Raw genomic sequence first — 8,821 nt, 5'->3', positions numbered from 1 at the left:
AACGTGTGAGTCCACACGTCTTCCCAGACTGCTGAACAGGAAAGGGTTAAGGATGAAAGATGATGTATCCTTTCAGTGCCTCCAACTCTAAGCAGCTCTTTCCTTAGCAACCAAACATAGCAGCTCAGTGAATATTTTGCCCCACCCCACCAGAGCCAATGTAGTGACTTGTGGGGGCTAAATGCTGGAGGAGGCAGTGACCAGAGCAGGCAGGCCCAGGAGCTTTGGACTGTTGCTCTTCCTCTTCCTCTGCCTCTCAAGGAAACAATGGCAGGATCCAGTTGCTTATCTGCCTGCTTATTCTAAAGACTGCCTGGTCTGGGTGTTGTAGAACCACAAAGCCCTAAAGCCCTAACTCAGGACCATCCTTCTGTCCTTACAGGAAAGAGGTTCACTGAGACCTGAGCAAGTGGAAGAAGTTGCTCTCACCTGAAGGGGCAGGAAACAAAGCCACCTCACACTAATGACAGGAGCACAGCCTCGGCCTTCAAAAACGACCAGGCACAGGGATTTCTGCCTCAGCTCTTTGAACTTGGACTTGCGGGTCTGGTATTGCTTACAGGGACTCTGGCAACTTCCTTCCCCTACAGTAATCTTCTGTTGACACTAAAATCCCCATGGGGGTGCATGACAGAGAAACAGACTTTTTCTGAAACCAGACGGCCACTTTTCTGCTTCCTGGCTACCTGGCTTTAAACACATTATCATTGTTGAGTCTCCGTTTTTCACTTGGCAGTGGATCGAACCAACACCATCTTTGTGGGACAAATGTGAGATTCAGGAGAAATAACACAAGGTGAACAGCCTTGATCTCCAACAAGTACTCGCTGGTTGGGATCCACGACTTGGAATGGAGAAGTTATTTGACTATGCTGATGAATAAGTTTACTTAGGAGAGATAGGAGTGCCTGGATCAATTCAGAACATAGTGGGTTAGCAGTGGTCAGACCAAGAGGATTGGAGGGGATTAGACCGAGGGAGTTATGTGATGGCAGGCTGAGGACAACGTGCTTTGAAAAGATGGACAGCATCACTGAGTGCTATGCTCAGACCTACTTTGGCCACCTGTGGGCTGAGGCCTCCTACCCTTGAATAGGCTTGTATGGCCTGCGTAGAGTGACTCCCTTCTCTCCTCCCGTGCTCACCCCACCCAGAAGACTACTATTAACCTCTCAAAACTCAGCTCTACCTCCAGGTCTCCCAGGAGCGTTCTTCTAGCAACACCCCACCGGTTGCCAGGACTGTGTAGACAGGTGAAAGTGAGCCCAGCACCCACCCACCCCTGACAGAAGTGTTTATTTCATGTGAAGCCTGCCTTATGCCGTAGACAAGAACTGTAGAGTGATGGTTTTCATTGATGTTGCCTTGATTTTGTTGGATTTTTGTTTGTTTTCCTTTGTTTTGTTTTGTTTTGATACAGGGTCTCCCTGTAGCCCCGGCTGCCCTGGAACTCACTATGTAAACTAGGCTGGCCTCAAATTCACAGAGATCTGCCTGCCTGTTCCTGAGATTAAATGTGCCACCATGCCTGGCTTGTAGAGTGATCACGTATCAAACATAAGTACCCAGAATAAAGAGCAGAGTGTCTGGGTGAACCATCCCAAGGAGGGAGGTGGAGCACTCTACTGGAGCACAGGGAGCTATGGGTCCAAAGCCACAATCACAGGTGACTTGGAAGAGGTAGGGATACCCTTGAGCAGCTCCCATGAAAGCTGTAACAACAGTTGGAAGCCAGAACAGATGTGCCTATTCTTCAGACACCATCCTTTTCTTTATAGATAGAACTGCACGTGGGTGTCTTTGGAGATGGAATCCCCTGAGTCTCATCCTGGCTATTGGCAGCTCTCTGGATAAACCCTTCCAAGGGATCGGTGGGTCATAGTAAGGGTCAAGGAAAGCAGCAGGACCTCAGCAGCTGCTGGGTGGACTGCGCATGGAGCTCAGGAGTGACCTGGGGTGACCTCCTGCTGCCCCCACACACACTCTCCCTCTGCAGACCATGGACCACACACTGTGTGCTGTATGTAGCTCCATGGATGTGTTGGATGGAGGTTTGAAGACTATGGAGCAGAGAACCACCCAGGAGGCTGCTCACCCCAGAGACCCCAGAATAGGCCCTGCCTGAGCCCAGAAGGCTCCATAGTGCTGAGCCTTCTACCCTGGGAGCTGAGTAGCCTTCTCCTTTCTGAAGGATCCTGTGAGTCCCACAGCAGTGGGCCTCCCCAGCGTGGGGACGAATGCACACCGAAAACAAAGACCATAAAGCCTTCGCAACGGGAGGGCTGAGTGAGCATTGCCTATATATTTGTTAGAAGAGAAAATACAAAGTACAAGATTCTACCTGAGGTAAGACACAAGGCAGGCAGGACCCGACCCAGAACAAAAAGGGTGGTCACCAACCTCTGGCATCTCCAAAGCTGGATACCACACTCTCCATGACAAAGACCCTTCACCCCTCTGCCCCGCTTAGTGCTCCTTACTATAGCAGGGACCCTCTGCAACAAAGACCCGCTGATAATGGGCGTCCCTGTACTAAGGGACTCAAACTGTTTTACTTGAGGGCCTTGGATTGCCCCCAAAAGACTCTTGGTAACTCTACGGCTTTTCTGAAGCTCCCATCTAACTTCCCTTTGTCTCTTTGTGGCCCAGCAAGTTTTTTTGTCTGTCTTTCTCACTTGGGTTCCCTTACCAACTTCAGTAACCACTGTTGTTTCTTGCAATATTGCCGAGCACATTTATCAAGGCTGGTAGATTGGTTAAGTGGCCTGTCCATTATTCCGATGGGAAATGGAGGCACTTTATTTGTAAAGCTAGTAGATATTGAGTCTGGAATCTAAACCTTGCCTGTCTGGGCTCGTAGTACATGCTTTTATTTGTTTGCTGATTTATTTTTGCCACAGCAGGTGGCCTCTGGGAGGATGCAAGAGCTCCAAGGGCTTCTGGAGTTTCGAGACAAGCTGGCCTGTCGGACCACCAGGGAAGCTGAGAAAGCACAACGCGGCTTCCTTGGCTACCAACGTTCTCCTCAGAGGGGCTCCTAAGGCCAGTGAGTAATGAAGAGGAAAGCAACAACTAGGCTTCAAAAGGAAAAGCCAGGGACAGCCAGGGTCACTTGCCTCAGGTTCCACAGCTACGTGAGGCTTAGTCTGGAGGGGATCTGCTCAGTTCCCACACTCCTGGAGTCAGCACATGTGGGCATGACTCCACTACATCTTATAGGGCCTCTAAGCATCTGAGACCCCAACTACATCTCAACATTCGCAATTTGCATCACCTGTCAGTCACCCAAAGAGAATACTCTAAGCACCTCTGGCCAGGTTGGGCTATGGTGGGGCGAGAATGCAATGTCAGGCCTGATGCTCCAGGTACAAACAGGTAAGTACCCACCATGCTCCTGGCTGCTTCAGGAACACAGAGGCAACACTACAAGGACTCAACAAAGCAGAATTTCCCTCACCAGATGAGGCGTAGATGGTTCCCAACTCACCATGATTCAACTTGCTTTTTTTTTAACCTTATGATAGTGTAATAGTGTCCCTTTACAAGCACTCTGATTTTCACCTTCAGCATAATATCCTGAGGTATTCAACACTTTATTATAAGATTAGTATCATGTGATGTGGCCCAACTATAGGCTAGTGTGAACATCCAAGGACATTTAAGGTCAACTGGATTAAACTACCATGGACGCCAAATTATACACACTAAAGGCATTTTTGATTTAACTATATTTTCAGCTTAATGATGGGTTTGTCAAGGTGTGGCCCCATCAGAAGCCAAGGAGCATCTGTGGTTTGCTGGGCCTATACAGCAAAGGATCGTAGACTGAGTGGCTCAAAACACTGACACTTGTCTCACAGCTCTGGAGACCACAATCTAATCCAGACACGGGCAGCGTTGTGTCAGTTCCTCCTGAGGGCCGATGGTTGGATCAGATATAGTCTTGAACATGAACTCCGGTTTTCAGTGGAGGTCTAAAGACCCAGTCAGACTGGAAGAAGGAAAGCCAGGCACCTGCAGCCCCCCTCTGTCTGCCCAGGTATTGTGGGCAGTGGATTTTGTAGATGACTCAAGGGAAAGCTTGATCCCCTGTGATCAAGGATGAAACAGTAAACACCAGGCTCTGACAGCAAACTACCTCAAAAAGAGAGTCTCTCCAATGTCCTTGCTTTTGTTACTTTCATTTTTTTTGTAGCCAAGAAATTGATGAATGATTCAAATAAGTGATTCAAATGACAGTGATAAGCAAGTGTCCTCGTGGGGTGACACAAGGCAGGACAGAAGCAGAGGTGGACAGGGTGGACCCCATGCGTTTGAGCTTGTATAGGCGTGGGTTTCCTTTTGTTTGGCTTCTCCCCTTTCTATTCCTTCTTTATCTCCCTCATTTGGAACATGCAGCAAAAAAACATTTAAGCTGCCTGAGGAAAACAATCCCCAAGCTGCCAAGTTTACCAAATTATGGCCTGAGATGAGTGTTCTTTTTCTTAAAGAAACTTGCTTATTCCTTTAGAAGCATTAGCCACAGACCAAAGAAAAGCTCCAGTTTGGATCAACATGAACAACTGTCTCATTACCTGGGGACTGGACACAAGCCATATACAGACCAGGGGGGAACGTTGTGCTCAGTAATGCTGTTCAATGGACCCTGGCCACTCTAAGCCAGCTGCATTAACTGCCCTGGTCTCCTGGGAAGGCAGGTCCATGGGGCTGGCCCTGTTCAATAGCTCTGAGGAGGGAATACAATCTGTCCCTTGAAGGCAAGAAGACATAATGCTTCCTGAGCCCTCCTTCCCTCTGCTATAGTGAGTAACAATAGTCCAGTAGAGCCTTCCAAACAACCCCTAGTGGACATGGAAAAATGTGCACACAAAATCAGCTTTTGTTACTTAAATTCACAGTGTGAATCAGTGTAGCACAACCAACCTTATTCTGGTTTATTATACAAGGATAGTTTGATTTTTGAGACTCCCAATAGCAAAAACTCAATAAATAGATGACTGAAAGAATAGATGGAAGGATGGAGGATGGGTGGATAGGGCTGGAAGGTATGGTTCTTTACCTATAAATCTCAACAAAGTTTATCATCTCTACAGGGGAAAGACTTTGTGTGTATGGTTAAAATGAGAGATAAAATAGAAAACAAGAAAAGAGACTGATTTTTGCCTCTGGCTTAAGGATATTTAGCACCACTCAATACATGTTTTGGTCCCCAAAGGTAAGAAAAGATCCTCTGTGTCCTTAGGCAGGAAGTCCTTCAGCTTGGGGTGAGTTTGTAGAGGGGAAAGATGGGAGCTATGCAAATTCCAGCGAAGCATCAACAGTAAATCTTGTTGCTTCTACAGTCTCAGCAAACACCCAAAATAAACTTGCTCTTGGCCTTGAGAAAAGCAGTGGGTAATAGGAAAGAAAGTTGGGGGAGGGTTAGGAGAAAAATGGCTAACTCCTGTTTGCATTCAAATCTGGCACAGGCTCTTGGGGGAAAAATGACAGAACTTCTCTCCACATATTTTTCTTAACTCTGAGCTGGAACTGTCATTTGCCTGCTTATCATTTTAGTCAATGCATGTGAGTTTAAAACTGTTTGATCTAACTTGGAGTGATTCCTCCCTATCCTTTAATGAAGACTGTCTATCATGTTTGGTACCTTGGGTGCTTAATAGGTATAGTTTTTGTTACTATTATCATGATTCCTGTTGTTGGAATCTACATATCAGCCCCTTGTACTAAGCAAGTTCATACACTGACTCTTCGTTCTATGATGCTTGATACTTCAAGCCTGCCACTGTCCTGAAACCAGAAGACAGTTAAGTGGTCTGGTGTCTCTGACAGAGGTCCCCTGAGACAGCCTGCTTGATAGAGTCCATCTTGTCTCTGCCACTGTACAAAGAGAAGGTCTCTGTCCTAGAGAGAGTTTCCTAGTCTCCTGGACTCCTGAAAGGCCTGGAGAAAGGACAAGATGGGCAGTGTCTCAGTGACCTGCCCTGACACACCAGCCAGTCCTGCACCCTCTTCCTCCACTGCTCCTCAGAGATCCCAGGACAAGGGCTGCAGAGATTGCTCAGCTGTTACTCAGCAGGACTCAGGTTCAGTTCCTAGCATCCACATGGTGGCAAGCAACCATCTGTAACTCCAGTTCCAAGAGATCCAATGTCCTCTTCTGGTCTCCATGGGCATTACATGCAAGAGTGCACTTATGTGCAGGCAAAACACTCATACATATAAATTAAAAATAATTTTTAAAAAAGGGATCCTGGAGCTGGAAAGATGACTCAGCGGTTAAGAGTACTGAGTGCTCTTGCAGAGGACCTGGGTTCAATTCCCGGCATCCAAATGGCAACTAACAACCATCTGTAACTCCAGCTCAAGGGGAATCCGACACCCTCTTCTGACCTCTGTGGGCATTGCATGATACGGATGCACCTACCTGCATGCAGGCATTGTACTCATACACATAAAATAATAAATAAAATGTTTAAAAAGAGAGAGAGATTGAGATGCCAAGGCAGAGAAAACCAGCACAAACTCTGACTAGCAGATTACATGTGGTTTCAGACCTAGGGCTGGGGTGAGCTTGGACAAAGAGCACTTTTCTTTTATCCTAACTGCTCAGAAGATTCAAGGACAGCTCAAAAGTTACAAACTCCAGCTCCACAATCCCAAGGCAATTTACTGGTGAAATCACCATAGATGGAGCTTTGTCACATCTGCCAAGGCAAGTAGGCTCTTTAATTTTCAGTTCAGGTCTAAGAGCAAGGCTGATTACCTCACTTAACCTCTATTAAGTTACATGTTTTCTGTATGGTTTGCTGTTTGACATCTTAAATAAAACAAAGTGACAATAAAACTGCATCTTCTGTGGCCAAAAATTCTTAATGAGAGACCCCCATATCTTAGATAGTGAGAGACCCCTACCTCTTAGATAGTGAGAGACCCCCACCTCTTAGATAGTGAGAGACCCCCACCTCTTAGATAGTAAGAGACCCCCACCTAGAGCATGCTTTTGATGTGCAAACTAACCAGTCAAAGGCCATCCCATTTCTATCAAGCTTGAACAATTCACTTCTGCTTTAATCAGCCCAGGGCCAGATGCCAAGCAGCTCAAGACCACCCTGTAGCCCAAAGTACCGCTAAAGTATTCAAACAGGCCAATCCTAAATTGTTGACACTGCCCTGCGATTCCCTTCCCATGGAAACCAAAGTAAAGACCTGCCAGAGGCCCAAGATACCCTCTCATTCCTGTTTTGCAGTCATTTGACCAAAATCCAGCACTTCCCCTGTGGCCCTGCAGGGCAGACAGTGACCTCTTTCTGTAGCTGTGTATTTGTGTATTTGACTTTGTTGTCCTGTGTCTTCTCCTGGGTTCATACCTGACTGATCATCTTGTGAAAAGCACAAAACAAGGCGTTTGGCCAGCATTCAAGCCAATGAGAAGGTCAGCCCTGGGGCCTTTAGGCAGAGCAGTAGGTACTGCAGAATGCTATAGCAAATCCGGCCATCGTTCTGGAGGGCCAGTTGGGAGCAGAAGAGCTGCAGGCATTGCACCTCAGCCTTCGGATTCTAAGAATGGATCCTAAGAAAGGAAAGAGTTGAATGAAAATATGGATGCCCAGGAACAGTTTGTCACTATTTTATTTAGACTTGTGAAGATTTGGCACACGGTACTGGGGCCAATAAGGGATAGATTTAAAAAAAATATTTGGTGCTGCACATAGCAGTAGCGGACAAGGCCGCCACTAAAACTGCATTTGACATTTGAAGGTGGGCAAAATGGTTCAGTGAGTGAAGGTGTCTGCCACCAAGCCCGACAACCTATGTTTAAATCCTAAGGTCCGTATGGTGAAGAGAGAGAATGAACTCTTGAAAGTTGTCCTCTGTGCTGTGGCACGCATGCATACGTGCACATGAGCATATAAAAATTTAGCCAGGCATGGTGGTGCATGCCTTTAGTCCCAGCACTCAAGAGGCAGAGGCAGGTGGATCTCTGTGAGTTCAAGGCCAGCCTGGTCTCCATAGTGAATCCAGGTCAGCCAGGGCTATAGGGAGACCCTGTCTCAAAAAGACCAAAAAAAAAAAAATTTTTTTTTAATTTTAAAACTGTGTTTGAAAGAAATAATTTGAGCTATGGAAATGTATTCAGTATATGATAACTATGTTTTAAGACTGAACTCCAACATAATCTAAATAATTCCAACCAGTTGAGTTGTTGAAGCCTGCATGTATTTCTAAGAAAATGCCTCAGGATTCAAAATTAACATAGAAAAATCAGTTGTATTTCTACACATTAACAATGTATATAATTGAATGAATAAAATGAAAAGGAAATTAAGAAAACAATACCATTTACAATAGCATCAGAATTTCATAAGCATGAGGACCTGAGTTTAATCCCCAAAACCCATTTTAAAAAGCCAGATGCATAGCTTTGCACAATGGTAGTATCATAGCCAATAAGGTTTATCCGTGGCATGATTATTGCTAATTGAAAAAGAAGAGTCCAAGTGCAGTGAGACATGCCTATAATCCCAGCAGTGGGAGGTGGAGACAGGAGGCTCCCTGGTCTTACCGGCTAAGAGTGAGATAGCCTAGGTGAACAGATCAGAAGCAGATAGACAGTTCTGGGGCACCACACCTAAGGCGGTCCTCAGGCCTCCAGATGCATACCCATGCGCATGCACATGTATACACATGTACACACAGTAACACACTCACATGTACCTACACAAATACCAAAAAAGAGAAAGAGCTTAAAAACAAATAAAGGAAAAAATAATGCTTTGTTCATGGATCAGAAAATATCCTCTGTTGATGAATGGGCATTAAT

At 46.0% G+C, this 8,821-nt stretch overlaps 1 pseudogene; it reads left to right on the top strand.

Annotated features, from left to right (window-relative positions):
* Nucleotides 1–8,418: 8,418 nt before the first annotated feature.
* On the top strand, nt 8,419–8,533 carry LOC115070843 (annotated as a pseudogene).
* The last annotated feature ends 288 nt before the right edge of the window (nt 8,534–8,821 follow it).

This window comes from Nannospalax galili, unplaced genomic scaffold, assembly GCF_000622305.1.
Source record: "Nannospalax galili isolate Female #2095 unplaced genomic scaffold, S.galili_v1.0 scaffold1490, whole genome shotgun sequence".
Taxonomy (NCBI): Eukaryota; Metazoa; Chordata; class Mammalia; order Rodentia; family Spalacidae; genus Nannospalax; species Nannospalax galili.
Note: the sequence above shows the minus strand (reverse complement) of the source record. Positions and strands in the feature narration are given on the sequence as shown.